Source organism: Pristiophorus japonicus, chromosome 10 (assembly GCF_044704955.1).
Source record: "Pristiophorus japonicus isolate sPriJap1 chromosome 10, sPriJap1.hap1, whole genome shotgun sequence".
NCBI lineage: Eukaryota > Metazoa > Chordata > Chondrichthyes > Pristiophoridae > Pristiophorus > Pristiophorus japonicus.
The window spans coordinates 142,415,771-142,433,352 of NC_091986.1; the positions used below are offsets into that span (position 1 = coordinate 142,415,771).

The 17,582-nt window shown below is 47.6% G+C and overlaps 1 protein-coding gene across 3 annotated transcripts in view; it reads left to right on the plus strand.

Moving 5' to 3' along the window:
• Positions 1 to 17,582, plus strand: part of dync2h1 (dynein cytoplasmic 2 heavy chain 1) — a 994,370-nt gene that overhangs the window by 309,957 nt on the left and 666,831 nt on the right. The gene's annotated exons all lie outside the window — the stretch shown is intronic.

A 17,582-nucleotide genomic window follows, 5' to 3' on the forward strand; every position in this document is an offset into this window, starting at 1 on the left:
TGTACTTGAGTGATGCAGACTGTGTCAGAAGGCTGCATTTCCCTAAAGAACTTGTCTATGAGATCGGTGAGTTGGTGAAACCAGACCTGCAGCCGAGAAGCGTCAGGAGGACTGCTTTGTCAGTGAAGTGAAGGTTACTTCTGCATTTTCATTCCATGCCTCCGGATCATTTCAAGCTACAACTGGGGATCTGTGCGCCGTCTCTCAACATGCAACACATGTCTCCATTCGCCAGGTCACGGCTGCATTGTATGCGCGGAGGAATGATTTCATCAAGTTCCCCATGACTGTCCACGCAATCCATGACAGGGCTATGGGCTTCTCAAGGATTGCTGGCTTCCCAAAGGTACAGGGCTGCATTGATTGTACCCACATCGCCTTGCGAGCACCTTTGCAGGATTCCGAGATGTACAGGAATAGAAAAGACTTACAGTCCATTAATGTGTAGCTCGTGTGTGACAACATGCATCGTATCATGTCAGTCGATGCAAGATACCCTGACAGCACCCATGATGCGTTCATCCTATGCGACAGTGTTTTCTCTGCCATGTTTGAGCAGCAGCCAGAAGGGCAGAGCTGGCTACTGGGAGACAAAGGGTACGGCCTTGCCACCTGACTCATGACGCCCCTACGGGCAACCTGGACGAAAGCTGACCGGCAATACATGTCGTACATTGTGACGTGCAGCATAATTTAGAGGACCATTGGCATATTGGAACAACGTTTCTGATACCTGGACCATTCAGGAGGCTACTTGCAGTACTCCCCTGAGATTGTCGGTCAGTTCATTGTTATGTGCTGCATGCTGCATAACTTAGCCATCATGAGGCAGCAGCACCTGGTAGTGGAAGCAGCACCTGTGGTGAGAGTGGCTGATGATAATGATGTGGAAGATACAGGTGATGAGCAGGAGGAGGAAGAAGAGGAGGATGATGACGAGGAAGCCATGCAAGTGCCTGAGACCGGAGCACGATGGCGGAAGAGGGCGGGCCATCGTGCTCCTTTAACGATTGCTCGAACCTTGCGCCAGCAGCTCATCCGTGAACGCTTTACTGATGCCTGAGGGCTCAGCGACAACCACTCCACATGGACATGTTTATTGTTTGGAGCTGTTCCGTAATGTTGTGTTGAGTGAATGGAACATGATTCAGTTTTAATGTAAAATATATTTTATTCAAAAGTTTACAATGTACTTAATTTCAATAAAGTTATTCTCGTATCAAACTTTACTTCAACATCACTCTTTAATATCACTTAAAAACTTTAAGATCACTTATAAACTTGTAAATTTATATAACTTACAAAAAAATTTTAATTTGAGAACAGTAACAATAATAATATCATCATCATCATCATAGGCGTTCCCTCGAACGAGGATGACTTGCTTCCACAAGAGTTTACAGATGTTTCAATGAAGGACCCGCTGTTCCAGTCCTGAACTCCAGTTGAGGGGTTGGAAGATGCCTGTGCATGGATTTTTTTTAACGTGTGGTGACCGTTGCACATCAGCCACCACACGGGCTCGACAGAGCTCGGCCTTTGTCCAGTGACAGGCCCTGGAACATCATAGGCTGCCCCGACCTGTGTGAGAACACCACAGCAGATCAGGGCCATAAATAGAGCTGGAGCACCAGGCTCTGGAATATCTTAGGCTGCCCTGACCTGTATGAGAATAATAATAACAGCAGCAGCAAAGAAAGGCTGTATCCATCTCTCAGCCCCCTTAGTCTAAGACCGCCCGCTGCACTTGGTCTTGCTCGCAGGTGGTAGTGCAGTGTTTTTGGGCTTGGTACCATGCTTATTCCTTCTAACATCTCGGGTACTGCGCACCTCTTGAGGGTGGGGGGCATCAGCGTCAGGCCGCAAGTTGGAAGGCCCGGCTTGGGGCTCTTCAGAGGCTGGTGTGGGGATTGCAGTGGGAGTGGCAGTTGATTCTCTCAATGGGTGTGGGATCTGGGCATGTTCCCTTATTGCAGCAGCTAACTCTCGCATGCAGTTCCTCATGCACCCTGACAGTGTCTCAGCGGACTGCAACAATCTCTCCCTAATGACCAGTACTACCTCTGACATTCCCTCCCTCATGGCCAATGACATGGTTTGCACTACCTCTGACATTCCCTCCCTCATGGCCACTATTCCCTCACTGATGGTCCCGGCGAGTGTTGTTACTTCTCCCAACAGTCCTGCTACCTCATCACTCACCCCATTGATGGTGTCCAGGGGTGATTGGGTAAGGTCAATCTCTCCGCATTCTATGACATCATCTGTACCAATCTGTTACATTCTGCATCTCAGGAGAGCGTGGTCGAGCTCTCCTTCCCCTCCTCACCCTGGGTGTGGCTCGCTGCATCCCACTGGGACCCGCAGCCTTGGACGGTGGTACCCTGGGTGTGTCTCGCTGCACCCCATTACTGGGACCCGCAACCTCGGAAGGTGTAAAACCATGGAATGTCCCACCAACATTCAAACTACTAGTCTCGGAAGGGGCTGGCACCTCCATGAACGGCACATCCTCCATATTCAGTACAACAGTGGGAGCTTCATCCAGCTCAGTCCACTCCCCCTCCCTCCACCCCACCCCCGCCCCGACTCCATGTTCTTGGTCTGGAGGGTTGGATTGCAAAATGTTCTGTTCTGAATCGTCTTCTGCATCGTCAAGGTTGGCCTCAAGTTCTGCAAAATATAACCGAACAGTCAAATGGTTAGCAGCAGAGGAGGGGGCAGGATGGGTGGGACGAGTAGGCTCACACACCATAGGCCAGGTAGCAGGTTGATTTGAAGGGCCACGATGAATTTGCAGGACTTGCCCTCTCCCTCAAGTGTGGGCCCAGCTTGTGCAGTACTGATTGCTTTTTTCCAGACAGGACCCATCAAAGCACCGACCCTCTCTTACAAAGCTGTCAGTCGGTGCACATTTGTCGGGCCTTCTCCTATTCGAGTTCTTTCCCTTTTGTTGTGTGCCACTTTCCTCTGCAAAGATGAAAATGCACCTTTTTGGAAAGGGTGTCTTTCTGCTGGGTGGGACACATATAGCTGATCACATTTACAATTGCATTGAATAAATGAAAATATTACTTACACTAACTACTTGACCAAGGTCCTGCCATTTCTTTTTACACTGGCTTCCAGATCTCGTGGTGTTCACCATTGCTCAGTAATCTTCTGCAACGTGGTTCCAGCGTTTCTTTTCTTTTGGTGGAACTTTTATGTGACCTCTGCTGGTAGTCAGCTCCTGCCATCTGTTCTCAATCACAGTAACTAGTGGCTCCACTTTTTCCAGCAAGAAATTTTTGGTTCTTGGTCCGCGTTGCATCTTGTATTGCTCCAGTTGTGAATTTTCCAATGCACTCACATAGCACTGCTTCTCTCACACACACAACTGGCTCTTGAAAAATGGCCGACTGCCAAATCCGAGCTGGACTGAGCATGCGCGTCCATTGGAACGATGTCAAAAAAGTAAACATTTTTTCCACGCATGCGCAGAAGGGGCGGTATTGTTTTTTGGCGCAGACATCAGGCTTCAACCCCCAAGGAGACTGGACATGTTGTGCTGCGCCAAATTCGAATTATACATCAGGGAAACTTTGGCAAAATATTTTTGGCGCATTTCTGGCCTAGAAAAACTGGCGTAACTCTGCCAATATGCCCGAAAACGGGCTTGGGGAAAGTTGAGCCTATAGAATCTTACAGCACAGAAGGAGGCCATTTGACCCATCATTCGTGTGCTGGCTCTTTGAAAGAGCTGTCCAATTCAGTCCTACACCCCAGCTTTTTCCCAATAGAATCATAAAATCTTAATCAAAGATCTCCAAACACCTCAACCATTTACCATTTTACAGCTTTTTCTTCATAGCTGGGTGCACAACATATCATTTGTGCTATTTGCCAAGTTTTTCAAAAGCTCCAAATAAATTTGATGATTGCAATTTATATAAACTTCATCGGGCTCTTATTTGGTGTTATCCATGTATCTCAAATGGACACAAGATAAATTGGAGAATGGAAAAATGAGAATTATACATTTGTTGCCTGTTTTGTGAAGAGAAACTTGTTATCTATGGAGAAAGAGTCAAACTGAACACTGTGAGCTCTAAGTAAAGTGTGACCTTAATCTTTTATTGCAGGTATCCAGAATGTCTCTCCAACCTGTGAGACCTCCTTAAATACCTGAGCTCCCAAGGGATTATGAGATCCCTTGGGACTCCAGGGGATGAGCCCTCTGGTGGCTATACAGAGTAAATACAAGTTTACATATATAACAACACTCTTCCCCCAAAAGTCAATCGTGTAACTATTTTCAATGTGAGTTGATCTTGGGGCCCTTCTTGCCCTGGTTGATCGTCTCGATGTGAAAGCTGGTATTATTGGGTCATTTGTTGGGCCCTCGCTAGGCTGCTGTGTAGCTGGCCTGGCTGGGCTGCCTGGTGTGTTGGGTCCTGCTGGACCACTGTGGATGATGGGTTCTGCTTCGTCATCTACTGTGGATGATGGGTTCTGCTTCATGGTCAACCGTAGTGCTGGTTGCCACTGGTGTGTATGTTGGGGGATCAAAAAAGGTAGGGTCCAAGGTGGGTTGCTCAGGATAGTCCGTGAATCTGAGTTTGATTTGGTCCAAGTATTTCCGGTGAATGAGTCCATTTGAAAGTTTGACCCGAAACACCCTGCTCCCCGCTTTGGCCACGACAGTGCCGGGAAGCCACTTGGGATCTTGTCCATAATTTAATACAAATATAGGATCATTGATTTCAATCTCGCATGACACATTTGCGCTATCATGGTATGTTCTTTGTTGAAGCCGCCTGCTCTCTACCTGTTCATGTAGATCAAGGTGAACTAACGAGAGCCTTGTCTTAAATTCTCTTTTCATGAGCAGTTCAGCAGATGGGATCCCAGTGAGCGAGAGGGGTCTCGTGTGGTAGCTAAGTGGGACTCGGGATAGGTGAGTCTGCAGTGAGCCTTCAGTTACCCTCTTCAAGCCTTGCTTGATGGTTTGCACTGCTCTCTCTGCCTGACCATTGGATGCTGGTTTAAACGGGGCAGATGCGACATGTTTGATCCCGTTTTGGGTCATGAATTCTTTGAACTCAGCACTGGTAAAACATGGCCCGTTGTCGCTCACCAGGACATCGGGGAGGCTGTGTATGGCAAACATGGCCCGCAGGCTTTCAGTAGTGGCAGCGGACGTGCTAGCCGATGTTATCTCACATTCAAACCACAAGGAACATTTTGCCCAAGAACGGGCCTGCATAGTCGACGTGTACTCCAGACCACGGTTTGGAGGGCCAAGACCATAAACTTAGCAGCGCCTCCCTGGGGACATTGCTTAACTGCGAGCATGTATTGCATCTGTGAACGCAGAACTCTTAAGTCTGCATCGATACCGGGCCACCGCACGTGGGATCTGGCTATCGCTTTCATCATTACGATGCCTGGGTGGGTACTGTGGAGGTCATTGATGAAGGTGTCTCTGCCCTTCTTGGGAACCACTACACGATTGTCCCACAGAAGGCAGTCTGCCTGTATAGACATTTCATCTTTGCGCCGCTGGAATGGCTTTATCTCTTTCTGCATTTCTACTGGGACACTGGACCAGCTCTCGTGAAGCACACAGCTTTTACTAGGGATAATAAGGGGTCCTGGCTCGTCCAGGTTTTGATCAGCCGGGCAGTGACGGGTGATTGCTCACTCTCAAATGCTTCCATAACCATGGCTAAATCTGCGGGCTGTGTCATTTCCACCCCCGTGGTGGGCAATGGCAGCCTACTGAGAGCATCGGCGCAGTTTTCTGCCTGGTCTGTGGCAGATGGCGTAGTTGTATGCGGACAACGTGAATGCCCATCTTTAGATGCGGGCCGATGCATTGGTATTTATCCCTTTATTCTCGGAAAACAGGGATATGAATGGCTTATGGTCAGTTTCCAATTTGAATTTTAGCTCAAACAGGTATTGATGCATTTTCTTTACCCATAGACACACGCGAACGCTTCTTTTTCAATCGTGCTGTAGGCTCTCTCAGCCTTAGACAGACTCCTGGATGCATAAGCAACCGGTTTCAGTTTCCCGAATTCATTAGCTTGTTGCAATACACACCCAACGCCATATGACGACGCATCACATGCTAATACCAAACGCTTACATGGATCATACAACACAAGCAGTTTGTTTGAGCATGACCATTTTCTCGCTTTTACAAAGGCATTTTCTTGGCTTTTGCCCCAAACCCATTCGTTCCCTTTTCGTAGTAAGACATGCAGTGGTTCTAACAGTGTGCTGAGGCCCGGTAAGAAGTTACCAAAGTAGTTCAGGAGGGTAGCTAATGTAACACCACTTTTTAAGAAGGGAGGGGGAGAGAAGGCGGGCAATTATAGACTGGCTAGCCTGACATCAGTAGTGGGGAAAATTGGTGGAATCAATTATTAAATATGAAATTGCAGCACATTTGGAAAGCAGTGACGGGATCGGTCCAAGTCAGCATGGATTTATGCAAGGGAAATCCTGCTTGACAAATCTTCTAGAATTTTTTGAGGATGTAACTAGTAGAGTGGACAAGGGAAAACCGGTGGATGTGGCATATTTGGACTTTCAAAAGATTTTTGACAAGGTCCCATACACGAGATTGGTGTGCAGAATTAAAGCACATGGTTTTGGGGGTAATGTACTGACGTGGTTTGTGAACTGGTTGGCAGACAGGAAGCAGAGAGTCGGGATAAACCGATCCTTTTCAGAATGGCAGGCAGTGACTAGTGGGGTGCCGCAGGGTTCAGTGCTGGGACCCCAGCTATTTACAATATACATTAATGATTTGGATGAGGGAATTGAGTGTAATATCTCCAAGTTTGCAGATGACACAAAGCTGGTTGGAGGTGTGAGCTGTGAGGAGGATGCTAAAAGGCTGCAGGGTGACTTGGACAGGTTAGGTGAGTGGGCAAACGAGTGGCAGATGCAGTATAATGTGGATAAATGTGAGGTTATCCACTTTGGTGGCAAAAACACGAGGGCAAAATATTATCTGAATGGCGGCAGATTAGGAAAAGGGGAGGTGCAACGAGACCTGGGTGTCATGGTCCATCAGTCATTGAAGGTTGGCATGCAGGTACAGCAGGCAGTTAAGAAAGCAAATGGCATGTTGGCCTTCATAGCAAAGGGATTTGAGTACAGGGGCAGGGAAGTCTTACTGCAGTTGTACAGGGCCTTAGTGAGGCCTCACCTAGAATATTGTGTTCAGTTTTGGTCTCCTAATCTGAGGAAGGACGTTCTTGCTATTGAGGGAGTGCAGCGAAGGTTCACCAGACTGATTCCCGGGATTGCAGGACTGACATATGAGGAGAGGCTGGATCGCCTTGGCCTGTTTTCACTGGAGTTTAGCAGGATCAGAGGGGATCTCATAGAAACCTATAAAATTCTGATGGAACTGGACAGGTTAGATGCAGGAAGAATGTTGGGTAAGTCCCGAACCAGAGGACACAGTCTAAGGATAAGGGGTAAGCCATTTAGGACTGAGATGAGGAGATACTTCATCACTCAGAGAGTTGTTAACCTGTGGAATTCCATACCGCAGAGCATTGTTGATGCCAGTTCATTGGATATATTCAAGAGGGAGTTAGATATGGCCCTTACAGTTAAAGAAATCAAGGGGTATGGAGAGAAAGCAGGAAAGGGGTACTGAGGTGAATGATCAGCCATGATCTTATAGAATGGTGGTGCAGGCTTGAAGGGTCGAATGGCCTACTCCTGCACCTATTTTCTATGTTTCTATGTTTCAGGAGTGCCAGAAACGACCGCAGCTCTGTCACCTTCTGTGGCCTCGGTGCGTTCTCGATTGCCTCCGTCTTCGTGTTGGTGGGGGCCTGTTGCCATCCGCCGCAATCCTCCTTTCCAAGGACTCCACTTCAGGCGGCAGGAAAACACACTTCGAAAATTTTAATCTGAGCCCCACGCGGTTGAGTTGACTAAGAACCTCCTGCAGGTTCTGCAGATGCTCAACTGTGTTCCGACCTGTGACCAAGATGTCGTCCTGGAAGACCATGCTGTGTGGAACCGACTTCAGTAAGCTTTCCATGTTTCTCTGGAATATCGCCGCCGCTGATCGAATTCCAAACGGGCATCTGTTATAAATAAAAAGACTTTTGTGCGTGTTGATGCAGGTGAGGCCCTTTGATGATTCCTCCAGCTCCTGCGTCATATAGGCTGAAGTCAGATCCAGCTTCGTGAACGTCTTTCCTCCCACCAGCATTGCGAACAGGTCGTCGGTCTTTGGTAGTGGGTATTGCTCCTGCAGGGAGAAACGATTCATAGTTATTTTGTAATCACCACAGATTCTGAAGGTGCCGTCTTCATTGAGGACAGGAACGATCGGGCTGACCCACTCGTTGAACTCGATCAGTGAAATGATGCCCTCTCGTTGCAGCTGGTCTAGCTCAATCTCTACCCTTTCTCTTATCATGTTCGGTACTGCTCTCGCGTTGTGATGGATGTGTTGCGCCCTTGGAATTAGGTGGATCTTCACTTTTGCTCCTTGGAATTTCCCGATGCCTGGTTCGAACAGCGAAGTGAACTTGTTTAAGACTTGGGAACACAAAGTGCCGTCAGCGGGTGATAGTGCTCGGACTTCGTCCCAGTTCCAGCGTATCTTTCCCAGCCAGCTCCTGCCGAGCAATGTGGGACCATCACCCTGTACCACCCAGAGTGGTAGCTTGTACACCGCATTGTCGTAGGTGACCTTTATGGTAGCACTGCCGATTACGGGAATCAGTTCTCTCCAACCTGTGAGGCCTCCTTCAATACCTGTGCTTCCAAGAGATTATGGGATCCCTTGGGACTCCAGGGGATGAGCCCTCTGGTGGCTGTACAGGGTAAATACAAGTTTACATATATAACAAAAATGATGAGTAAATATGATTAGCTGTGAGTTATTTTTCATTTCCAAACAAAGATTTATACAACTAAACCCAGTTTACACTAACTTTACTGTATTAATATGAAAATTGCACTAATGTGTTATCAAGCTTGCAGGGTATTAAATGCTTCAGGGTGACTTCGCAGGTAGCTCCAGGGTAGTGTATTAGTTCCTTCCATTGATGCTGCTTTAACTGATCAACTCTCTCACCTTCTTCTTTGAAGCCCTTGTCCTCAGTAATACCTTTACTCTCTACCATCCTGGTCATGGCCAATTTATTCATTCAAGGTCAATGGGCGAAGACGGAAACATAACTGGTGCACAACAAGTTTAGCCATCCATGACCAAATGTAGCTGGACCACATCAAATACTACAGGGCCTCACTCTCTTATTGCCAAAACCATTCACTACTTAATATCAGTCTCGAGAGCGGATAATCCCTGGCTTCTTTTTTCCATTACTATACGTCTCCTTAAACCCTTTTCCCCTGCACCCTCCACCCTCGCCTCCAACGACAAGTGCGAAGAGCTCATGGACTTGTTTGTCACTACAATTGAGACCATCTGTTCAGCTGCCTCTGTATCTTCCCCTTCTCTTTGCCTACTAAGCCACCCTCACCCAAGCCTGAATCTGCGTCATTCTATAATTTCTCTCGTATTTCCCCCTCATGCCCTCCAAACTCATCTAGTTCATGAGACTTGCCTCCTGTTCCCTTTTTCCCCACTAAACTACTGACTATCCAACTTTCCTTCCAGACTTCCATGTTAGCTAACATTGCAAATTCTTCCCTTTTCTCACGTACTATCCACCTCCCTTTCAAAACAGCTATCTTCACCCTCCTCAAAAAAAACACCCTTGATCCCTATGACCATGCAAACTACTGCCCATTTCTCCAGTCCCTGAATGCGTTGTCGCCTCCTAAATCTTAACACATTTTTTTTGCAACTCTGTGAAAGATTATGCATCAAAATATCAATATCCTGCCTTTTCTTTCTACATATGCTGGCTAACCAACTGTATATTTCCAACATTTTCTGTTTTTAGTTTAGACTGCCATCATTTGAAAATTATTTTTGCTAATTTATGTAATTGTCAATAAAAAGTACTTTATTTGTCCTTGAAAATTCAATGGTCAAATAAGTAGGAGATTGGGTATCCCTATCATAGCACTGGACAATCAAAATGATTTAGATACTATGGGCCCAAGTTTGCCCCTCCACTTTGAATACTAAAAACAGCGGCGAAAACTTACCTCGGTATTCTGCCCGCTCCTTGGAACATCGTAGTCCTTGGCATGGCGCAGCACAAGCAGTGGGGAGGAGAGCTAGGGCCGTGCCGGATAAAAAGAGCCGGTGGGGTGGGGGGTGGCTTGGGCTCAGCGTGTGTATGAGTGCCGGCAGCGTTGCACATGCGCATTGGAGCGTGTGCGCGTGCGCAATGGGTCAGTACCAGCCTGCTGCTGCTTGCGTGCCTCCTGCCCCTAGCCTTGGCTGAAGGGCTTGCCGGTGTGGCGTGTCGTGCCCCGAAGGGCTCTCCTGCTGCTTCTTGCTTGGTGCCCCGAAAGGCTGTCCTGCAGCTTCTTGCGTGGCTCCCACCCCTAGCCTTGGCCGAAGGGCTTGCCAGTGCAGCGTGTCGTGCCCTGAAGGGCTCTCCTGTTGCTTCTTGCATTCCTCCCGCCCCTCATCCTGGCCGAAGGGCTTGCTGGTGCGTGCTACAGTCGGCAAGGTAGGACTTTTTATTTTTTAGTAATTTATTTATTTTTCATTTATTATTGATGATGGTTTTTATGCTTCTTTAATGTTGTTGTGAAGGTGTTTAGCGCTTTGCAAGGTCCTCTCACTTTCTTTCTCTTCTGCCGCCGCCGCCCCCCCCGCTCCATCTCTGGCTACCTGCGCTGATTTCTTAACTCACCGCAAGGTTTTTCTGTGCAGCCACAAGTGGCCACATACGCTGGCCTAAGTTAGTTTGGAGTAACCTTTAGCTGTCTAAACTTGCTTAAAAGGCCAAAACAGGCGTAAGTGGCTGGTAACGCCCTCTTTTGGGAAAAAAAAGCAAAACTAAAAAAAAAACCTAACTAATTCACTTACATTGGAGCAAATTAAATGGGCAGAATTGCGATTTTTAAGATACTCCAAAAAAAATCTAGTTGCTCCAAAAAAACCGGAACAACTCCTGGGCAAACTTGGGCCCAAAAAGTTGGAGGCTTTCTTTAGAGGACATCCATTTGTTGAAGAAAAGGGGAAAGCAAAATTTTTAGACTGTGAAGAAAAAGTTACACCATTGAACTCAATTCAAGGTTTAGGTGTGGCCTACTCCTGCTCCTAATTCTTAAATTCTTATTAAAGTTTTTGCCATTGATATTAAAAAGAGAAATTTGTCTGTTGCTGGAAAATTCACCAGCACTTTTTTGAAGTATCTAAGTATACCATGCAATAGTCATACATTCACTCTTTTGCAGGGCTCTTTAAAATTTAGTGATATGTCCTTACTATACAGTAAAAATGCACACGAGGCCCATACTTGAGAGAAGGTCACTCTGTGACCAATAACTTTTATTCGCCAGCACTGAAGTGATGAAGGTGGGTGGAGCTTCCCCTTTTATACCTGAAAGTCCAGGTTAGGAGTGTTTCCCACAAGTTCACCACCTAGTGGTCAATGTTCTCACAGTGTACAACTTTGGTCAGTTTATACATGGGTTACAATGACAGTTAAATACATGACATCACCTCCCCCCTCAAAGTCTTATTGGGATCACAGGTTAAGTCTCTCTGGTGGTTCCACGCTCCCTTGTAGAGCGCCTGAATTGGGACTCCGGTTGTTGGGCGCTGGCCTGAGTGTCTGCTGTTTGCGGTGCCTCAGGCCTGTCCGGACTGCCCACAGTGATTGGGCTCTCCACTTGGTTCCGGTGTTCGGTCACCTGTGGAGGAGTGAACTCTACATCGTGTTCTTCCTCTGCTTCTTCTATGGGGTTGCTGAACCTTCTTTTTGTTTGATCCACATGTTTGCGGCAGATTTGTCCATTGGTAAGTTTAACTACCAGAATCCTATTTCCCTCTTTGGCAATCACAGTGCCTGCGAGCCATTTAGGCCCTGCAGCGTAGTTGAGGACAAAGACAGGGTCATTGACATCAATACATCGCGCCCTTGCATTCCCGTCATGGTAGTCACATTGTGACTGGCGTCTGCTCTCAACAATTTCTTCCATGGTTGGGTGTGTAAGGGATAACCTGGTTTTGAGCGTCCTTTTCATTAGCAGCTCAAGGTGGGACCCCTGTGAGCGAGTGTGGTTGGGATCTATTGGCCAACAGAAGGCGTGAGCATTCCCTGTTTGATTATCTGCACTGCTCGTTCCGCCTGGCCGTTTGAGGCCGGCTTGAATGGTGCTGTTCTGACATGGTTGATACCATTTCCTGCCATGAAGTCCTGGAATTCAATGCTTGCAAAGCACGGGCCATTGTCGCTGACCAAGACGTCCGGTAGACCATGGGCGGCGAACATTGCCCGTAGACTTTCTACCGTGGCAGAGGATGTGCTTGAATTGAGAATGTCACACTCGATCCATTTGGAGTAGGCGCCTACTACAACCAAAAACATTTTTCCCATAAAAGGACCTGCGTAGTCCACATGGATGCGTGACCATGGCTTGGCGGGCCAGGACCAGGGACTAAGGGGGGGTTTCCCTGGGCGCATTTCCCAGCTGGGCACATGTGTTGCACCTGTGAACACAAAGTTCCAGGTCTGCATCTATCCCTGGCCACCAAACGTGTGACCTGGCAATTGCCTTCATCATGACAATGCCCGGTTGCTCATTGTGGAGTTCTCTGATGAACATCTCTCTGCCGATCTGGGGCATGACTACTCGGTTTCTCCATAGTAGGCAATCGGCCTGAATCGAGAGTTCATCCTTGTACCCGTGAAATGGTTTGAATTCCTCAGGGTATGCCCTGTACGTGGCTGCCCAGTCACCATTTAGGACACATTTCTTGACGAAAGACAGTAGCGGGTCTCTATTTGTCCAGACTTTAATCTGACGGTCTGTCACGGGTGAGCCTTCGCTTTCGAAAGCTTCAACAGCCATGACCATCTCAGCAGCATGCTCGGTTGCCCCCTCGGTGGTGGCTAGTGGGAGCCTGCTGAGTGCATCGGCGCAGTTTTCAGTGCCCGGTCTGTGCTGAATGGTATAGTCATAGGCGGCTAACGTGAGTGTCCACCTCTGTATGCGGGCTGATGCATTTGCATTTATGGCCTTGTTGTCGGCCAAAAGGGACGTTATGGATTTGTGATCTGTCTCCAGCTCAAATTTCCTGCCACACAGGTACTGGTGCATTTTTTTTTACAGCATATACACATGCCAGTGCTTCCTTTTCTACCATCCCGTAGCCCCGTTCTGCCTGGGACAGACTTCTGGAGGCATAAGCTACCGGCTGTAACTCACACTTGGCATTAACATGCTGCAACACACACCCGACCCCATAGAACGAGTTTCTTACATGGGTCATATAGCGTTAATAGATTGTTGGAGCATAACAAATTTTGTGCTCTTATCAAAAGCCCTTTCCTGGCTGTCCCCCCTGACCCATTCGCGACCTTTGCGTAGGAGCACGTGTAGCGGCTCTAACAGCGTGCTCAATTTGGGAAGAAAGCTACCAAAATAGTTCAGGAGCCCCAGGAACGAACGCAGCTCCATCGTGTTACGGGGTCTGGGTGCTCTCTGGATCGCTTCTGTTTTGGACGCAGTAGGTCTGATCCTGTCTGCTGCTATCCTCATGCCCAGGAATTCTACCTCTGGAGCGAGGAAGACGCACTTCGCCTTTTTCAGTCGCAGACTTACCCGGTCCAGTCTGTGTAGCACCTCCTCCAGGTTGCGGAGGTGTTCTTCAGTATCACAACCCGTGATGAGGATGTCATCTTGAAAAACCACTGTCCTTGGAATCGACTTGAGGAGGCTTTCCATATTTCGTTGAAAGATCGCGGCGGCTGAGCGAATCCCAAGCGGACATCTGTTGTACTCAAACAACCCCTTGTGTGTCGTGATGGTGGTCAGCCTCTCCGACTCATTCGCCAGCTCCTGGGTCATGTAAGCTGAGGTCAGGTCCAATTTTGAAAAAAGTTTGCCACCGGATAGCGTCGCAAAAAGGTCCTCCGCTCTCGGTAGCGGGTACTGGTCTTGGAGTGGCACCTGATTGATGGTGGCCTTGTAATCGCCACGTATCCTGACCGACCCATCCTTCTTGAGCACTCGGGCTCGCCCAGCCACTGAATTCGACTGGCGAGATGATGCCTTCCCTCAGCAGGCGGTCCAATTCACCTTCTATCTTTTCCCGCATCACGTACGGCACTGCTCTGGCCTTGTGGTGTACTGGTCTGGTGTCCGGGTTTATGTGAATCACTACCTTGGTCCCCATGAAAGTGCCAATGCCGGGTTGAAATAATGACTCAAATTTATCCAGGACCTGTGAGCATGATATTTGCTCCACAGAAGAAATTGCATTGACATCGCCCCATTTCCAGTTCATGACAGCAAGCCAACTCCTCCCCAGCAGTGCGGGACTGTCCCCCGGGACAATCCAGAGTGGCAACCTGTCCTCCGAAACTTTGTGGATCATGACTACCGTGGTGCTGCCTAGCACCGGAATGATTTCCTTTGTATAAGTCCGTAGCTGTGCATCAATTGGCAATAATTTTGGCCTCGTGGCCTTGGACGCCCATAACTTGTCGAACTGTTTGATACTCATCAGGGACTGGCTGGCCCCTGTGTCTAGCTCCATTGATACTGGGATGCCATTGAGGAGCACTTTCATCATTATCAGTGGCGTCCTGGTGTATGAACTGTATATGTGCTTCACATGAACTCGCTGAACTTCAGCTTCCAGCGATTTCCCCCTGTGTCCATTTGGCCTCGTAGGGCTTACATCGTCCCCATCCTCCTCATACATCAACCTGGCTGCAGGCTTCCTGCACATACACACCAAGTGATCGCTGACGTTGCAATTTCTGCAGGTATATTGCTGATAACTCCAAGCTCTGGCTGTGTGTTTGCCTCTACATCTCCAACATGAGCCGTTGTTGGAAACAAAAAGTCCATTACCAGTCGATCGTCTCTGACTGTCTCTGTAACTGTCCTTAAGCGCACCATTGACAGGTGTTGATGGCCCCATTACTGGCTGCATTGTCCCTTGCGATGGCATGAATCACCTTTCAGCTAGCCATTGTCTCTGTTGAATTCCCCCTTTGGGTTCGACTACATGCTCGGGCATGTCCGATTGCCCCTGTCTGCCTGGAGAACTGTGTGCCGCGTTAACAATGTTGACTCCCTGTCCATTTGCTGCATTTAAACCAAGATTTTTGTCAAACATCATTCTGGTCTCTTCCTCCCCTGAGATAAATGTCTGGGCCATCAAAGCCGCCGTTTCCAGGATCAAGTCTTTGGTCTCGATCAGTTTCCTGAAAACCCCAGCATGCCCGATGCCCTCAATAAAAAAAGTCTCGCAGCATCTCCGCTCTGCATGCATCTGGGAACTTACATAGGCTTGCCAGTCGCCGGAGGTCTGCCACGAAGTCTGGAACGCTTTGCCCTTCTCGCCTCCAGTGCGTGTAAAGCCGGTGTCTCGCCATGTGCACGCTGCTCGCCGGTTTAAAATATTCCCCGATCAACTTACTGAGCTCTTCAAAAGTCTTGTCCGCCAGCTTCTCTGGCGCTAGAAGGTTCTTCATCAGGGAGTACGTCCTGGATCCACAAACCGTCAGGAGATGAGCCCTGCATTTGTCGGCCGAATCCTGTCCCAACCATTCATTGGTGACGAAACTTTGCTGTAGTCTCTCAATAAAATCGTCCCAATCATCACCAACACAATACCTCTCTTCTGTGCTGCTAGTGGCCATGTTCGCGTGGTTTAAATCCCAGTTTCTTGGCGCCAATGATATGTCCTTACTATACAGTTTAAATGCACATGAGGCCCATACTAGAGAGTAGGTCACTCTGTGACCAGTAACCTTTATTAGCCAGCACTGAAGTGACGAAGGTGGGTGGAGTTCCCCTTTTATACCTGAAAGCCCAGGCGAGGAGTGTCTCCCACAAATTCACCACCTAGTTGTCAATGTTCTCAGTGTACAACTTGGGTCAGTTTATACATGGGTTACAATGACAGTTAAATACATGACATTTAGATGTAGCACAACTCAACTTATTAAATAAAATTAAATTGGATGCTATTGGAATCGGGATCTTTATCTCTGGACATGGCATTAATGAATTTCTATTCCTCATATATCAATAATTTTTCTCTGCTGATAAATTCGGTAACTGCATACATACTGTCACCATATGTACATATCTAGAAAATTCTGAAGTTGATACAGCTCCAAAAAAAAACTAAAATTCAAATACCAGTCAAAAACTCAAAAACAGTCCTGAATGGACCCATAACTAGGACCACTGCTTTACGGTAATGGAATAAGCAGAACTCTGTTTTATTACAGACATTCCAGGATTTTAATCACTGTTTTAATATTTGTATATTCAGCCTTTGAAGTCAAAAGAAGTAATCTGGGAGGATTACAGATATCTTAAAAATTAGAAAAAAGTTGTTACAAATTACAATTGGCTCTTGATTTTTATATCATAGAAGGTAATACATAGTGAGTATAACACGACAGAATGCTGCTGATGCTAACATTGGAATGGCTTATGAAGAACAACAATTTGCACTTTCAACATTAAAAAAAGTCCCAAGATGCTTCACCATATGTCAGGCCGAGACAGCTGAAGGCTCTTTCACCAATGGTGGGGTGAAGGTGAAATTTTCATTGTGGAACCGAAAATCTGGAGAGATGTTTAATGGGTGGGCGAGCCGATATTGTGTGTTTTACACTATCATTTAAAGTCAAAAATACTCCCACAGGTTATTCCACGTAAATGGCACTTAAATGACAGCAGTCTGTTTCAACATAATGAATTAATTAGATTTTTTTTGTCTGTAAAGAATACCAGAAGCTTTCATATCTCCAGGTAAACCTATTCATTGGATTCAAAGGTTATGGATTCCAGTAACTGCTGCCTGCTATCCCTGGTCTTTGAATATGTCAATTTAAAAAAGATTATTCGTTCTGGAATGTGGGCATCACTGGCAAGGCCAGCATTTATTGCCCATCCCTAATTGCCCTTGAGAAGGTGGTGGTGAGCCGCCGCCTTCAACCGCTGCAGTCAGTGAGGTGAAGGCACTCCCATAGTGCTGTTCGGGAGGAAGTTCCAGGATTTTGACCCAGCAACGATGCAGGAACGGTGATATATTTCCAAGTCGGATGGCGTGTACCTTGGAGGGGAACTTGCAGGTGATAGTGCTCCCATGGGCCTGCTGCTTTTAACCTTCTAGGTGGTAGAGGTCATGGGTTTGGGAGGTGCTACCAAAGAAGCTGTGGTGAGTTGCTGCAGTGCATCTTGTAGATGGTACACACTGCAGCCATGGTACGCTCGTGGTGGAGGGAGTGAATGTTGAAGGTGGTGGATGGGGCGCCAATTTAGTGGGCTGCTTTGTCCTGGATGGTGTTGAGCTTCTTGAGTGTTGTCGGAGCTGCACTCATCCAGGCAAGTGGAGAATATTCCATCACATTCCTGACTTGTGCCTTGTAGATGGTGGAAAGGCTTTGGGGAGTCAGGAGGTGAGACACTCGCTGCAGAATACCCAG